The 18,317-nt window shown below is 40.7% G+C and overlaps 1 protein-coding gene across 1 annotated transcript in view; it reads left to right on the top strand.

The window, feature by feature from the left end:
- Nucleotides 1-18,317, top strand: part of LOC111161023 (kinesin family member 4A) — a 114,175-nt gene that overhangs the window by 25,141 nt on the left and 70,717 nt on the right. The window lies entirely within an intron of this gene.

Below are 18,317 nucleotides of genomic sequence, written 5' to 3'. Positions count from 1 at the left end.
TAGTTCATTCATTTTCATCACTATGCATATTCTATTGGTGACTATACCACAATTTATTTATCCTTCCTACTGTTGGATGAGCATCTGGGTATTTTCCAGTTTGGGGCTGTTATGAATAGTGCTGCTATGAATATTCTTGTATATGTATTTTGGTGAACATATGCACCCAAATTCCTTCATTCCTGAATCCTCCTGTAACTGCTACCCTGTCTCCCTCCCTTTAGAGCCAAGTCCTCAGAAAAGTTAACACGGCTTAGCAACACATGTGATTCACTCTTAGTTACATTTTTTGATGAGATAGAGCATACATACAGAAAATTGCATAGATCACGCATACAGTTTAATGAATAATGATAAAGTGCACAGTCATGTAAGTACCACGTAAGTTGAAAAACAAAAGGTTTCCAGCACCTCTATATACCCCTCTCAGGTCATGACCTCCTCCCTTCCCTCTAGATGTAACCACTCCAACTTTCCTGAGGGGAATCCCCTGGCTTTCCTTGATGGTAATGCCACCTTTGTAGCATAGTTTCGTTCTATTTTTAAACTTTATATAAATGGAATCATACTGTATGTAATCATCTGTGTCTTACATCTTCCATTCAACACTTTGTGTGAGAGATTCATCTATGTTGCATATAGCTGTGGTTCCTTTTTTTCCATTTCAGTATACTATTCCATTATATGTCTATACCACTATTCTCTCTACTGTTGTTGGAGAGTTCATTTGTTTCCAGTTGGGCAGTGTTATTAACAGTGTCCTTATGAACATTTTTGTTTATATACCTTGATGCATATGTGTAAGAACTTTCTGGGGTAAGAAACAAAACTGATGAACGTAAAGGAAGAAAAGGAAAAATAAAATAAGATAGAAACAGAGAAGGAGGGGTGCCTGGGAGGCTCAGTCAGTTAAGCATCTGCCTTTGGCTCAAGTCATAATCGCAGGATCCTGGGATTGAATCCCGTGTCGGGCTCCCTGCTCAGTGGGGAGCCTGTTTCTCCCTCTCCCTCTGCCTCCCACTCCCCCTGCTTATGCTGTCTCTCTCTATGTCAAGTAAATAAATAAAATCTTTTAAAATAAATGAACAAACTAGGGCACCTGGGTAGCTCAGTGGGTTAAAACCTCTGCCTTTGGCTTAGGTCATGATCCCAGGGTCCTGGAATCGAGCCTCGCATCGGTCTCTCTGCTCAGCAGGGAGCCTGCTTCCCCCTTTCTCTCTGCCTGCTGCTCTGCCTACTTGTGATCTCTGTCAAATAAATAAATAAAATCTTTTTAAAAAGTAAAATAAAATAAATAAAGAGGGAGGCAAATCATGAGAGATTCTTAACGACAGGGAATAGACTGAGAGTAGCTGGAGGGAAGGTCGAGGGATGGGGGGATGGGATAACTGGGTGATGGACATTAAGGAGGACACTGGGTGTTAAAAGCAACTGAAGAATCACTAAATTCTACCCCTGAAACTAGTAATCCGCTATATATTAACTAACTTGAATTTAAATAAAATCTTTTAAAAAAGGATTTTCTGGGGTATATACTGAGTAATAAAACTACTGCATCATAGGGTACATACCCAACTGTCTTACGAAGTGCTCCAAGGTATGAAAGTCCTTGTAGCTCCACATTCCCCAACACTGGTCAGAATTTAAAATTTTTGCCAATCTAGTGAGTGTGGAGTGATAAACCTCACAGTGGTTTTAATTTTCATTACTTCCATGACTAAAAGGGTTGATCACCTTTTTCTGTGCTTTTTTGGCCACATACATTTTCTTTCTTTCTTTTTTGTTTTTGAAGAGATTTTATTTATTTGAGAGAGAGAGAGAGAGATCGATCATGAGTGGGAGAGGAGCAGAAGGAGATGGAGGAACAGACTCCTTGAAGGGCAGGGAGCCTGATGCAGGGCTTGATCCCAAGACCCTGGGATCATGACCTGAGCCAAAGGCAGACACTTAACCAACGAAGCCATCCAGGCACCCCGGCCACATACATTTTCTTTTCTGTAAAATACCTGTCCTAGTTTTGCCCATTTTTCTATTGTGTCTTTTTGTTACTGATTTTAAAAAGTAGTTTTTCACATACTATAGATTCTAGTCACTGTTCAGTCATATTTATTGCAAACTTCCCCATTCCCACATGTTTTGCAAATATCTCCTCCCTCATCTATGGCTTGTCTTTTCACTCTTTTCTCATTCATGATTCCTTTATTTTCTGTCCTGTTTAAGAAATACTTCAGTACTGCAAGGTCTTAAAGATATTCTTCTAGATTATCTAATAGAAGCTTCACAGTTTTGCCCTTCACATTTAACTCTTCAATTCACCTGGAACTGTTTTCTGTACATTGTATGATGTAGGGGTCCAATTTCACTTTTCCACATAAATACCCATTTGTCCTAGCCCTATTTAATAAAAAGTCTGTCCTTCCCCCACCACTGAGCGGTGCCACTTCTATCATATATTAAGGCCCAAGTTTGCCTTGGTCTGTTTCTGGGCACTCTATTTCATTAAATCAAATTAAGTCTTCCAAACCTATGTCCATAATATATCTCCCCATTTATTTAGGACTTCTTTAATATTTCTCAATAATTTCCCCTGTAGAAGTCTTATACATCTTTTGTTATATTCGTAGTTCATTTGTATTTTGACAGTATTAGAAGTGATATATTTTTAAATTTCTATTTTAATTCCAGTTAACATACAGTGATATACTATTACTTTCAGGTGTACAATATAGTGATTCAACAATTCTATACATCACCTGCTGCTTATCAAGACAAGTGCGCTCCTTAATTCCCCTCACCTATTTAACCCATCCTCCCTCCCACCCCTGGTAACCGTCAATGTGTTCTCTATGATTAAGAGTGTGTTTCTTGGTTTGTCTCTCTCACTCTGGTTTTTTCCCCCCTTTGGCTCACTTGTTTTGTTTCTTAAATTCCTCCTATGAGTGAAATCATATGGTATTTGTCTTTCTCTGACTGACTTATTTTGCTTAGCATTATACTCGCTAGCTCTGTCCACATCCTTGCAAATGGCAAGATTTCATTTTTTATGGCTGAATAAAAATTCCATTTTATATATATATATACACCCCACTTCTTCTTTATCCATTCTTCAATTAATGGACCCTTAGGCTGCTTCCATAATTTGGCTAGTATAGATAATGCTGCTATAAACTTAGGGGTGCATGTATCCGTTCGAATTAGCGTTTTTGTATTCTTTGGGTAAATCCCCAGTACTATAACTGCTGGATCATAGGGTCTTTCTATTTCTAACTTCTTGAGAAACCTCTATACTGTTTTCCAGAGTGGCTGCACCAGTTCGCATTCCCACCAGCAGTGTAGGAGGGTTCCCTTTCTCTACATCCTCACCAACATCTGTTGTTTCTTACACTGTTGATTTTAGCCATTTTGGCATGTGTGAGGTGGTATCTCGTTGTAGTTTTGGTTTGCATTCCCCTGATGATGAGTAATGTTGAGCATCTTTTCACGTGTCTGTTAGCCATCTGGATGTCCTCTTTGGAGAAATGTCTATTCATGTGTTCTGCCCATTTTTAATTGGATTATTTGTTTCAGGGGTGTTGAGTTTTATAAATTCTTTTTATATTTTGGATACTAACTTTATTGGATATGTCATTTGCAAATATCTTTTCCTTTTAGTTTTGTTGATTATTTCTTTAGCTGTGCAGAAGCTTTTTATTTTGATGAAGTCCCAATAGTTTACTTTTGCTTTTGTTTCCCTTGACTCTGGAGACATATCTAGAAAGAAGTTGCTATGGCCAATGTCAAAGAGATTCCTGCCTGTGTTCTCTCACATTTTAAGTTCCAGATCTCACATTTAGGTTTTTAATCCATTTTGAATTTATTTGATGGTTTCAGGTCTCACATTTAGGTTTTTAATCCATTTTGAATTTATTTTTGAGTATGGTATAAGAAAGTTGTCCAGTTTCATTCTCTGCATTTTGCTGGCCAGTCGTCCCAACACCATTTTTTGAAAAGACTGTCCTTTTCCCATCGGACATTCTTTCCTACTACTTGAAGATTAATTGACCATATAGTTAATGGGTTTACAAGAGATGTTTTAAAAACTTTTTTACTGAAGTGTAATTAAAACCAGGAAACTGGGGCACGTGGGTAGCTCAGTCGGTTAAGCGTCCAACTCTTGATTTCAGCTCAGATCATGATCTCAGGGTCGTGAGATTGGGGCCTGTGTTGGGCTCCACACTCAGCATGGAGTCTGCTTGTCTCCCACTGCTTGCCCCCAATAAATAAATAAATAAATAAATAAATAAATAAATAAAATCAATCTTTAAAACCAGGAAATTACATATAAGCAAATAGCTTGCTGAGTTTTCACAAATTGAACAAACCCATGTAACTAGCCTAAGAAGAATATTTAAAAATTTTATGTTCTTTATTTTTGGTATATGGAAATAAAATTAATTTTTGATATTGAGTTTTGTCTACCTAGGAATCTGATTGACTCTCTTGGTAGTCTATCTTTATCCACCTTGCTAAAACCACTATGTAAAAGATTATCAGTGATATCTTAATTACCAAAACGAACTAGTTCTTTCTAGTTCCCATCTTACCTTACCTTTTGGTGGCATTGACATTCGAACATACCCTTCTTAAACCTTCTGGTTCATAAATTATCATTCTCTCAGTTCTCTCTCTAACTCAAACTATTCCTTTTCCTTCTCTTTGGATTTTTCTTCTTCCTAATCCCTTATGCCAGTTATTGTACCCAGCATGATCTCCTCGATTAGGAATGAGTACCCACTACCTGCTGTTTGTTCTTCCTTAGCAATATTAGAGAGATGTGCCCACTTCCAGTCTGTTCCTGCTCCCTCTGCAACGTCCCTTCCTTTGCCCCGCATACCTGGTGAAGAGCTCCTCATACTTCGGCTCCTAGGAGACCTTCCATTCTAAATACCATACCTACACTAGCCTCCTTAAAATCCCACTCTGTACATGGTGTTTTCCCCGATAAGAAATGAAGTGGCACATCACCGCTTACAGGATGAAATCTGAAATCCATTGCCAGGCCTTCCAAACCCTTTGTACCCCGGTCCCAGCCTACCTCCTCAGCTGTCTTTCACAGCTCCCTCTGCCCACTCTCCACCCCAGCCATGCAGCTTCACAGCATGCCCTGCTAATTCTGGCTTCCATGCACTTCCAGCACAGCCATCTCTTCTCTCCCGGAATGCAGCCGTCCTCTCCTTCCCCATCAAACTGTCTGCAGTAGACCCATCTTCCCAGGTCCAACCAGAAGTCTTAGATTTTTGATGTGGCCCAGGTAACCATTTTGTCTTCTAATGTTTTTTTTTTTTCTCCTTGAGATTATATGGTATCAGGGGATTTCGTTGTCAATTTCTGGCCCCTCTAGATTTCCAGCTTGATCTCCCACCACTTGCCTACAGACTACAAGGTTCCAACCACAGTAGTCTACTCATCATTTCCAAATAGCACTCTTATTTCAGATCTCTGTGCCGTTGTACTTGTATGTTCTCTGCTGGGTTTTCCCCCTCTCCACTCACTGCCTTGCAAATGTGGTTCCATCAAGCGCCCCATTCCTCCTATGCTTTTAAACCTCTCCCTGTCTACTGGCTTTCCCTCGTACCCCAGCATAGAAGCGTTCTAATGGGTTTTTCCCATTTTAAAACAGAACAAAATCCTTCATCCTCCTCATACTACTGTTCTTTGCCTTTTACCTTTCACCCTGCCTTTTTGCCAGCCTTCCATCCTCATCCCATTGAAACTGTCCCTGCTGAGGTCACCTAGTGACCTGAAAAACTGGCTCAATTAGGCTCTTTTTAGTCCTTCTCTTACGTGGTCTTTCTAAGTAAGTGTCCCCATAGTGTCCAACACCCTGCCCTTTCATCTGGACAGTCTCCTTCCTCCCTCGGATCTGTGACACTGCTGTCTGCTGGGTGTGTTCTTTTCTGAGGACTCTCTCCTCTTCTTCCATCCAGCTATACCTGCGATAGCTCAGGTTCTGTTCTGTGATTTTTTTCTTTCTCTTCCCACTGTTCAAGCCTATCACTTGCCACCTTTGCACCACCTAAGGTGGTCTCACCCACTTAGATGCTTATAACTCCTGCCTACATGCTGCCCAGCCCAAAGATCTTATCTCCATCCCAGATCTCACATCTCCCTTTCAGCCTATAAATGTAGTTGCCTGTGGGACATTGCATGGATGTCCCACAGACAACTCCCATTCTATATACCTAAAACTAAACTCATCTCTCCCTGCCTCTGTTAAACCTGCCCTTCCATTCCCTTCAGTATATAACACCAACATCCCCTCAGTCACCCATGTCAGAAACCGGAGCATCAAGCCATGCTCCTCCTTCACTCTGGCTCCTTCTCCCAATCCCATCAGTCGCCAAGCTTTTTCAGTCTTAACTTTCTCATCTTTCAAATCACTTTCTTTTCTCTGACCCTGCTACCACTACCTTAGCTCAGGCCTTCAGCATTTCTTAGCTTAGAGCAAGCTTTCCAACTGGTTTCCCTATCTTTTTCAGTCAGGCACCCTTCCACGCCATCTACCGATCAGCAGCCAAGATGTTTTCCTAAACTGGATATCCCTGCTTAAAGCTCTTCTCGCAGCTCCTCACTTTGTATTACACTTGTGCTCTAGCCCTCCCTACCTGACTAGCTTCCCCTCTCCCCATCCCTTCCATGCAATCTGCTTAGCCGTTAAAAGTGTGCCAAGTTGTCTCTCCTCTATGCCTCTTTGTACATTCTGCTCCCTCTGCTAGAAATGCCTTCCTTCTGCCCTTACATGGCTAATTTTGTTTTGCCCTTCAGTACTCAGCTCCAGTTTCATCTCCTTAAAACTCTCCTTGACCACCTTCAATCCCCCACCCCCATCCAGTGCTTACCTCTTTCCTGCGCTAACACTAATCCAACTCTGAAATCCCATCATCTCCTAAAATGGCTGACTTGACAGCAAGCCAGGCACAAAGGTGTTTTATTCATCTTCGAATCCTTAGGTCCCAGCACAGTGCCTGACTCGTAGTTGGTCCTGACTGAATGCCTGAATTCTTGCTCCCTTTTAGTCTGACAATTCTTACTAATATTTCAATTCATAATTCAGATGTTGTCCAACAATGAAACCTCTAATATGGGTTAGTCCATCAGCTGGTGTTCCGTAGTGTTTTTTCCTAACATTTTATTTATTTTCAAAGATACAGCAAAGTGAGAAGATTTTACAGAAACAGCCCTATACTTAGCATCTGGATTCCACCATTAACATTTACTATATTTCCTTTGTTACATATCTATCTATCCACTCATTAAACCATATCCTTTTTTAGATGCATTTTAAAGCAAATTGCACACATTAGTACACTTTCTCCTAAATACTCAAGCTTACATGTTATTAACTGGGGTTTAATATTTGTTTATATTTTTTAATGTGGGATTTGTAATGAAAAGCACACATTTTAAGCATATGTTAGCTGGATTTTGGCAAAGGTGTTTACCCAAAAGCCTACAAACTAAAACCTTATCACGATACAGAAGATTATTTCCCTTCCCAGTCAGTTGCCACCCTGCCAAGTCTCACTGCATCCTCCCTTTTCCTTGTAATTACTTGTTTTTTATTCCCATTAGACTTTGAGTTCCTTGAACACAAAGACCAGTTCTTATTTTCCTGCCGCCTGTGCCAAGCACTGTGCCTGGCACACAGTTGGTGCTCAGTAACTGTTGGCTGGCCAGATGAACGTGTATCTGCCTTATTCCCAGAATGTGAGCACATCTTGTATTCATTCTTTCTCATCTCCCACTTTGAAAAGATTGCTTGGTCGTGTCATTTTTAGGTCTTAAATACCTTTGACTCCTTTCCCCTTATTCCTTTTCCCTTGTTCCAGTCCTTAGAGATCTCTCACTTCAACTATTAAAATAACCTGCTAAATGGTTTCTTAAACACCAGTTTGTGACTCCCAAATCTACCTTCCAACTGACGACCAAAGTGGTATTTATAAAATCCAAATTCCATCACCTATACCCTCTCTTTAAAACCTTTCAATTGTGGGGTGGCCTGGATGGCTCAGTTGGTTAAGCATCCAGCTCTTGATTTCAGCTCAGGCCATGATCTTGGTTGGGGTTATGAGATGGAGCTCTAGGTTGGGCTCCGCCCTGGGCATGGAACCTGCTTAACATTTTCTCTCTTCCTCTGCCCCTCTTCTCCCTCCCCCCAAAAAACACTTTCATTTGTTTCCACCATTTACAGCAGATGTTTTTATCTGCTTTCCCTTTAAAGCAAAAGACCTCTTTTTTAAATGAAATCTTACAACAAATTCTAACGGTTGAAATAAATCAGAGAACAGGTTTTATATCCACGTAAATTTATTTTGTAAGTTCAGATTTATAACGTTGTATAAGTCCATCTTCAAACAATAAGAATATTATAGCTAGTTTATGATCACAATTTCTTTCTTTATAATAACTTGTATATCATAAAATTTTCCATGTTAAAAAATGCAATATAACAAAGGACTTGTATCTAGAATATATGAAGAACTCTGAAAAATCAATAGTAAAAAACAGTCCAACTACAAAGTGGGCAAAAGGCACAAACAGATATTTCATCAAAGAGGACATACAGATGGCAAATAACCACATGAAAAGATGTTTGGTATCCTTAGTCATTAAGGATAGTTCCTTAATAGTCATTAAGGAATACAAATGAAAACCACAATGAGATATCACTCTCATAATAGCTAAAAGAAATAGCTAAAAGAAAAAATAGTAACAATACCAAATGCTGGTATTGTGACAATACCAAAAGAATGTGGAGAAATTAGATCTCTCATACATTGCTGGCGGGAATGTAAAAAAGGTACAGTCACTCTGGAAAACAGTTTCTTCTAAAACTAAATATGTTCTTATCAAACAATATAGCAATTGCACTATTGGACATTTATCCCGGAGAAAGTATATAATTCACACAAAAATCTGTACATGAATGTTCATAGCTGCTCTTTTTGTAATGACCAAAAATGAAATGATCAAAATGTCCATTACCAGGCAAATGGTTAAAGAAAATACGGTGCATCCATGCCATGTAATTCTCCTCAGCAGTAGAAAGGAATTGATGGAGACAACAACTTGGATGGATTATTGTTAGGCTGAGTTGGAAAGAAAAGGGGGCCAGTCTCAAATGTATGTATGCCATTTAAACATTCTTGAAATGGCAACGCCTGGGTGGCTCAGTCAGTTAGGCATCTGCCTTTGGCTCAGTCGTGATCCCAAGGTTCCTGGGACCAAGCCCTGCATTGGGCTCCCTGCTCAGCAGGGAGCCTGCTTCTGCCTGTCCCTCTGCTGCTCCCCCCAACTCGTGCTCTCTCTCACTCACTCACTCTTGCTCTCTCTATCTCAAATAAATAAAATCTTAAAAAAAAAAACCATTCTTGAAATAGCCAAATTATAGGGGAGAACAGATTAATGGTTGATAGGGATTGGGAATTGGGGGGTAAAAGAGTAGGTGTGCCTATGAAGGGTAGCACAAGAGAGCCATGTGGTGATAGGACTGTTCTGTATCTTGATTTTGGGTGATGGCTATATGAAGTTATACGTGTGATGAAATTGCACAGAACCACACACGTACGCACGTGCACGCACACACACGTAGAGTACACGCAAAAACTGCTGAAATCTGAATAAGCTCGGGATTGTGCCACTGTTAACTTTCCAATGTTAACTATAGCTATGCAATATGTTACCATTGGAGAGGCTGTGTGAATGGGGCACAAGACCTTCCTATACATTTCTTTGCAACTTTCTGTGAATCTGAATAATTATTTTGAAATAAAAGCTTTTTATAAATGCAGTATAATGAAAAGTAATTTTTTTCTCTTGTCCCAAATCCCTAATCCACATTTCTTTTTTTTTTTAAGATTTTATTTATTTATTTGACAGAGAGATTGGGAAAGAGCACAAGTAGGCAGAGAAGCAGGCTGAGGGAGAGGGAGAAGCAGCCTCTCTGCTGAGCAGGGAGCCAGATGTGGAGGACTCAATCCCAGGATCCCAGAATCATGGACCTGAGCCAAAGGCAAACACTTAACCGACTGAGCTACCCAGGTGCCCCCTAATCCACATTTCTAGATATTTTCTCTTTCTGTACAGATGGAGGCATACAAGGTTGTCTATTCTAGTCTACCCTTTATTTTTTTCACTGAATGATATATGTTGGAGTTTGTTCCATGTTAACTTATACATCTCTACCACATTCTTTTTCATGTCTATATACTGTATAGATATACCATTGTATTTATTATACCATTCCCCTACTGATGAACATTTAGGTTGGCTCCAGACTTTTGCTATTACAGACTAAGCTCTAGTGAACATTCTTTTTTTTTTTTAAACATTTTATTTATTTATTTGAGAGAGAGAGAGACAGTGAGAGAGAGCATGAGCGAGGAGAAGGTCAGAGGGAGAAGCAGACTCCCCGTGGAGCTGGGAGCCTGATGCGGGACTCGATCCCGGGACTCCAGGATCATGACCTGAGCCGAAGGCAGTCGCTTAACCAACTGAGCCACCCAGGCGCCCCTCTAGTGAACATTCTTAATTCTTAGTGTATGACATGATGGGGATTCTGGATGACAGAATCTTAATTAAGGTTTTGCTCTAATTTTTCCTATAATTTGTTCTGGTGACACATTATCAAGAACATCCTGAGGGGCGCCTGGGTGGCTCAGTGGGTTAAAGCCACTGTCTTCGGCTCAGGTCATGATCCCAGGGTCCTGGGATCGAGCCCCACGTCGGGCTTCCTGCTCAGCGGGGAGCCTGCTTCCTCCTCTCTCTCTGCCTGGCTCTCTGCCTACTTGTGATCTCTGCCTGTCAAATAAATAAATAAAATCTTTAAAAAAAAGAAAAAGAACATCCTGATTCATATTGATACATAGTTGTGAATTAGAAACACTTTTTAACAACCCATTTTACAACCTCAGGATTCTCTTCAATTATTAAACTGATCCAGGAGTTTCAAATGATAAGACATTTAAGTTGTGTCACTAGCAATATCTTTCCTAGTTTATGTTATGTAATAACTATAAATGCCTAACAGGATACTTGCAAAGTTTACAAGAAGCACTGAAACTTTTTTTTGAGTGCCATTGGCTAAGTTCTTCATATGTACTATCTCATTTAATCTTTTCTTCCAGCTTTATTGAGGTATTATTGACATATAACATATGTAAGTTTAAGGTATACAATTGATGATTTGATACATATATATATTGTGAAATAATTGCCACAATAAGTTTAGTTAATACCTCTATTCCTTCATATAATTACTGTGTGTGTGTGTGTGTGTGTGTGTGTGTGTGTGTGTTGATAACAATTAAGATATACTCTCTTGGGGCACCTGGGTGGCTCAGTGGGTTAAAGCCTCTGCCTTCGGCTCAGGTCATGATCCCGGGGTCCTGGGATTGAGCCCTGCATCGGGCTCTCTGCTCAGCGGGGAGCCTGCTTCCTCCTCTCTCTCTGTGCCTGTGTCTCTGCCTACTTGTGATCTCTGTCAAATAATTAAATAAAATCTTTAAAAAAAGATTTACTCTCTTAACAACTACCAAGTATAGAATATAGTACTGTTAATTATAGTCATCATGCTTTACATGAGAGCCCCAGAACTGATTCATCTAATAGCTGGAAGTTTATATTCTTTGACCAACATCTCCACATTTCTCCCACCCCTCAGCTGCTGGCAGCCACCATTCTACTCTCTTTCTATGTGTTCAGCTTTTTCAGATTCTATTTATAAGTGAGGACCTACAGCATTTGTCTTTCTCCATCTGACTTATTTCACTTGGCATAATGTTCTCAAAGTTCATCCATGTCGCAAAAGGCAGGATTTCCTTCTTTTTCGTGGCTCGATAACATTCCATTGTGTGTGTACAACGAATTCTGTGCACTCATTCATCCACCAGTGGACGTGTAGGTTGCAAACAGCCATTTGGTACCACGCAACTGACTATGACGCAGTGAGGAGTGCGTGAATGGAGGAGTTGCCTCTGTCTGGTGTCTCAGGACAAACTCGTGTACAGTGGTATGATAACTTGCACAATTTTCCATGTGTGAGCATGTGGCCAGGAAAAGAGTCTGTGCAAAGCCACAACCTGAAAATACACGTTTGCAAAAAAAATCAAATGTATCAATCAATCAAATGATACAGGTGCTTTCACAGACTGCAGAAAACTTCACTAACCTCGCCACACAAGATGATATGTCAGTAGACTCCAGTATCTTGAGATTTGAAATATAGCACATTGGAGTGAGCTGTTTAAAGGCAGTTTTTAAAATAGTTAAAATATTTGTAAATAGTGGTAATGGTTACACAACGGTGTGAATGTACTGAGTGCCACCGAACTGTATGTACACTTAAAAATGGTTAAAATGGTAACTTTCATATTATGCATATTTTACCTCAATTAAAAAGCTTAAAAAACAAAACCCAAATTACAGTTGTTGAAACTCGGAAGCATCTCTACGGTTCCCTACAGAATTCCTAAGGTTCTAAGGAACACCATTTGAAAACCACTGACCTACGGGATAAATACCTGAGACTGACTTATCTGTCATGCACTTATGATCTCTCCCTAGCTGTCCTCTGACCTTTTTTGTCACTCTCCATCTCATTACCGTGCACTGTATTGGTAATGAACTACCCGTAGTTCCTCAGAAATATGTGCTTTGACATACGCTACTTCCTCTGCTGGAATGCCCTCACATTCTTCTTTCCTATCCTTCTCTCTTCCACTGGCACTGTTCTAGTCATCCTTCACATTTCAGCTCAAATTTTTAAATCTTTTCCAAAGCCTTCGTTTACCTTCCTGGGTAAAGTTTACCGTTCCCTCAGGAGAACCCATTTTCACTATACAGGTCTCTTCCTTTAATGCTACGTGTTTGCAGTTATTTTTGTTTGTGTCCATCTCCCCCTTTAGATTATGAACTTCTTGAGAGCGGGGATTGTGACTTAGTCATCTTTGTACCTCTAATAACTAGCACAGTGCCTAGAACATTGTACCTATTCACTAAGCATTTGATGAAAAGGACTCAGGTGTGTGGGGTGAGATGAGGAAGAGTCCCAGGTTTGCCATTTGTTGCATGACTGGTTAGACGGCAAGAAAAATGAAAAAAGACAGTACTGGAAGTGAAAAGGTTTGGCGCTGAAAGATGAACTCTGTTTTGTTTTGTATTTCTTGCAATGCCTTGTGGGTACTGGGTACAGCCCACTGGAGGTTATTTGGTACCCGGCCAAAATATAGCTTTGGGCCACAGGAGAGAGGTCTTATTTGGAGATGCAGATTTGCAACTCATTCATTATAGTTTTTATTGGAACTCTAGGCTATATAAATTAACCTAAAGAGAGTTTGTATAGGGAAAAAGACCTCAAGACAGTTTCAAGAGAAGATCTACATTTAATGGGTGGGTATTAGAAAAACAGTCCCATTAAGTAGACTGGAAATAGTTGCATGGCTCTGGGGCAGAGACTGGAGAAAGTTCCAGAGTTCCTTACACCCATTTTCTACCCATCCCCTCTTTTCAGCCTCAAGTCTGTCCTCTTTCTGATGTACCTGGTGCTGCCACTAAGTGACCAAATCAGCTCATTTCCATAGAGATTAGGACCATGGGCTTTGGAGCCAGACTGTGTATATTTGAATCCTGACCCTGCCGCTTATTAGCTGTGTGACCTTGGGCAACTTCCCTAACCTCTTTGTGCCTCGACTCTCATATATGTCAATATAGTGATAATCATACTTTATAGGACTGTTGTGAGGATGAGTTCGTATGTATAAAGTACCTAGAATAGTGTCTGGCTTATGTCAACACTATATAAACTTAGCTGTTATTATCACTGTCACTATTATCGTCCCCCTGCAGACTCTTTAGATTGAGGCTGCTTCTGTCTTGCTAAGTTAGTTACTACTTCTTACCTATACTCTAAAAATATGTTGAAACCTCCTGTGTACTGATATTTCTCTCCTATGTTCTGTGATCTGGTGGGTGAGTACTTTTAAAATTCTGTTTACTGGTGTTTTAGGAGAGGGAGAGGAGAGAAGTGCTGGTGGTCAGTTTCCTGTGTCTGAACAGAACTTCCTGTAATGTTCTGTGTTCTTTTTGTATATGAGTTTCTTTGCCATGTTGATTTCTATGAAGCTATGTCGATTTTTTTATTGGAATAATTTGTGACTAGATAATTACAGCTTTGTGTTTGGAAAGCCTTCTGTCCTTTTTTCCCTTTTAGACGTCCTGTTCCCAGAAAGTTAGCTGTCTTTTTCCCTGAATTTTGGAGATCTGTTTTCTTAACAGCTAGCATACTGGTGTATAACCATACCCCTTGGTCCCCAACCAACAGATTCCCATCATTTTACTTACATAATCAGTTCTTCCATGTGTGTCAGCTTGAAGCCCAAAACAGCCATTTCCTTATTCACTCACAGTATCTTCTGAGTGAGGAAATTGTCATCAGAGTAGATTAGGAATTGATCAGATGCTCTGCTTTCAGCCTCACATAGCTGAGTAGATATCCAAATCATCCAAGTTTGTCTACCCTATTCATAAAAACTTATGTGTAGGTAGGACTTTGTAGATCACATTTGATTTTTTTTATCATAGTCCCATGAGGTAAGGTATGATGTACACCTATTATACGAATAAAGGAAAGTTTCAGTGGCTTGTCCAAGATCACACATATTGGTAGGTGGCAGAGGCAGAGTTTCAACTAAGGTTCTGTCTCCTAATCAGATTCCCTGTAACTCTATCCCTTCTCAGGATATACTCCTGAGTTTTGTGAGCCATTACAATAACAGATCTTTCCCTTTCTAATTAGGTGGACCGTATCAATACTATAATACTCTTTCTGTTTTCCACCCTGTCTTACTCAGCTACCTGCCTTAAGCTCGCAGATACTTTCTTCACCTATAGAGCAGAGTTTCTCAGCTGTGGCAAGATTGATATTTTAGATCAGAACATTTGCGAGGCTGTCCGGTGCCTTGGAGGATGTTTAGTGGCATCCTTGTCCTCTACCCACTAGATACCAGTAGCACTCACTGCCACCCACAAATTGTGACAACCGAAATGTCTCTAGATATTGCCAAATGTCCCTTCGAAAGCAAAATTAATCCCCATCCGAGAGCTGCTTCATATGGAGCTACTTCATTTCTCTCCTACCTGGTTCTCCTCTCTTGTTACTTCTATTCTAGCACTGAAACCTGTTGTAACATGCCTCCACGATACAAGTCATAGTTCCCTTTTAAGTTAAAATCTCTTTTCCTGATTTGTTGCCATAGTAAATAAATACCAAAAAATGTCGAGTAGTGTTCTTGATCCTCTCCTTGTTTGATCTGTTCTCAGTCTCAGAGAGAAAAACTTCTGATTTTATAATGCTATCTGGCCGTTTTTCTCCATAACCATCCTCGATCAGAAATTTAAATCTCTGCAAATGTGTGCTTCCCAGTCTTTATGAAGTATACTCCATCCATGTCAAGTATTTGTCATTTTAAAATCTCTTAACAACGGGAAATCAGATCCTATTTTGTGATGGTTTCTTTCTAGAGATTCATTCCCTTGCTCCTTTCTACTCCAAAACCCCGATTCTCATTTGAAGAAGAAAACGAGCCTCTTTATACCCAAGCATATGATTCTTGGTTAGATCCTAGTTGCCATAGAGTCTCCTCAGGGTTCATCTAGATTTTTTTATTGTTGTTCTTGCATGAAACTATTGATGGAAGTTTTGCTCAGCAGGTTTGAAAAACCTCCCCATCTCTCCTTTACATCCCAGATGGGATATAAGCCAATAAGATGGCACAGTGTTCTGTTTGCCTCAACAGGGATAGAAAAGAAAGGAGTGAACTAACACAAGAATTAGTACAGGTTTTGGCAAGCAGCTTTGGTAAATCTTGCTAGACTCTCCTTCACATCCTGATAGGCTAAATGGCCCTGAAAAATGGGATCCCTTGCAGTTAGCAATTAAAGGAAAAGAAAGGAAAGGTTCCTTGAAGGGACTGTTTTTGTTTGAGATTGGAGTGATTTGAGCATGTATATAGACTGAAAAGAAGGAATTCGTGAAGGGAAAAAAGTTGAAGATCTGAGAGAGAGGGAGAAGATCAAAGGGTCCAGGGTTCCAGAGAAAATGGAGGGAACAGAAACAAACCAGCAGAGCTGAAGGGGAAATAAAGGTAGTTATTTACTCCTTTGAAACAGGGAGAGGGATGAAGGAATCAGTAACAGCAAAGAAAAGACTATGAGATGAGGAGAGGGAAAACCTTCCCTTGTAGATAACTTTGATGTCCACAGTGTATTTGTTGACGTCATCCACTAAGAGTGAAGGGAGATTTACAGTTTTGAAAATGACGAATGGTTAGAATAGCTGCTGTGGTAAAGTAGGGATGAGGAAGAAAAGATTGTCAATGACCAAAGGTTCAGCTAAAGTCAGATAGCAGTGTTTTATAATGAATGGATCGAGTCCATTTGGTTATGTGATTTTCTTCAGCATTGCAGCCTACAGAAACTTGTACATATACACAGACACACACTGTCGGTTTAACTTGTGACTGGGAATTAACATGATGGGAAGGCAGAAGGTCATGGGTCTAGTGAGTATTTGGGAAAGCCTAATTGAAATGATCAATTACAGGGTCCAGTTTAAGGCCCAGGAGAGAATGATCTACTGGGAGTATTACAAAGTGGCAGGGTGGGGCACCTGGGTGGCTCAGTGGCTTAAGCCTCTGCCTTTGGCTCAGGTCATGATCTCAGGGTCCTGGGATCGAGCCCTGAATCGGGCTGTCTGCTCAGCAGGGAGCCTACTTCCCCCTGTCTCTCTGCCTGCCTCTCTGCCTACTTGTGGTCTCTCTCTCTGTCAAATAAATAAAATCTAGAAAGAAAGAAAGAGAGAAAAGAAGAGGCAGGGTGCACCTGGGTAGCTCAGTTGGTTAAGCATCTACCTTCGACTCAGGTCATGATCTCCGGGCCCTGGGATCAAGTCCCACCTCAGGCTCCCTGCTCGGTGAGGGGTCTGCTTCTCCCTCTCCCTTTGCTTCTCCCCCCACTTGTGCTCTCCCTCATGCACTCTCTCTCTCAAATAAATAAATCTTAAAAAAAAATAAAGCGTCAGTAGGGGCTCCTGGGTGGCTAAGTCGGTTAAGTGTCCGACTCTTCATTTCAGCTCAGCTCATGATCTCAGGGTCATGAGATCAAGCGGCACATTAGGCTCTGCACTCAGAGGGGAGTGTGCTTGAGGTTTCTCTCCTTCTCCCTCTCCTTTTACCCCTCCCCCAACTGGCACTTGGCATGCGTGCACACATGCTCTCTCTCTCTCTCTCAAATAAAATCTTTTTTAAAAAGTGTCCAAAAAAAATGTCAGGGACGCCTGGGTGACTCAGTCCATTGGGCATCTGCCTTCAACTCACGTCACGATCCCAAGGTCCTGGGATCGAGCCCTGCGTCAGGCTCCCTGCTCAGTGGGGGGACCTGCTTCTCCCTGTCCCTCTGCCTACCTTTCCCCTTGCTTGTGCCTGTGTGCTCTCTCTCTTTCTGTCAAATAAATAAAATCTTTTTTTAAAAAAGGTGTCAGTAAATTGGTGGTCTCAATAAGGGTGAAGAACAGGATTCATGAAAGAAATGAAAGGATTGTAGGATGCAGTCAGGAATTCTGGAGCTCAGGATCTTGTAGATCTGATTGTTTCTGGTTATAGGGGAGTCTAAAGTATGACCGAGTAAGTAAAAGAGTAACCTTAACAAAAATGATCCCATTTCTTTAGCATTTAACTCTGTACAAGTATCTTATTTCATTCCCCACTACAACCCAATGAGGTAGATAGATTTGCCTCGTTTTAGAGCAGAACTTCACCCAAATCGTATAGGTAGCCAGTGGTAGAGCCAGGATTAGAACCTAGCTCCATGTGATGTCAAAAGCCCATGCACTTAACCACTATACTATATAGCCTTTACACAACAAATGTAATCATGAGAAAATCAGGGGCTTTAGAAGGACCTCAGAGATTATTACAGGATTTAAAAAGCAAACCTTGGAATTAGAGAAGTGGAAAAGAATCTTTGTCCTTTTTAAAAGCAACAAGAGAACATGTATTCCTGTGTGGTGTCATAGAAAGAGCATAGGGGCGCCTGGGTGGCTCAGTGGGTTAAAGCCTCTGCCTTCAGCTCAGGTCATGATCCCAGGGTCCTGGGATCGAGCCCCGCATCGGGCTCTCTGCTCATCAGGGAGCCTGCTTCCTCCTCTCTCTCTGCCTGCCTCTCTGCCTACTTGTGATCTCCACCTATCAAATAAATAAATAAATAAAATCTTTAAAAAAAAA

This window comes from Enhydra lutris, unplaced genomic scaffold (genome assembly GCF_002288905.1).
Source record: "Enhydra lutris kenyoni isolate GAN:26980312 unplaced genomic scaffold, ASM228890v2 scaffoldscaffold81, whole genome shotgun sequence".
NCBI classification, from domain to species: Eukaryota; Metazoa; Chordata; class Mammalia; order Carnivora; family Mustelidae; genus Enhydra; species Enhydra lutris.
This window is presented reverse-complemented; position numbering and strand designations above follow the sequence as displayed.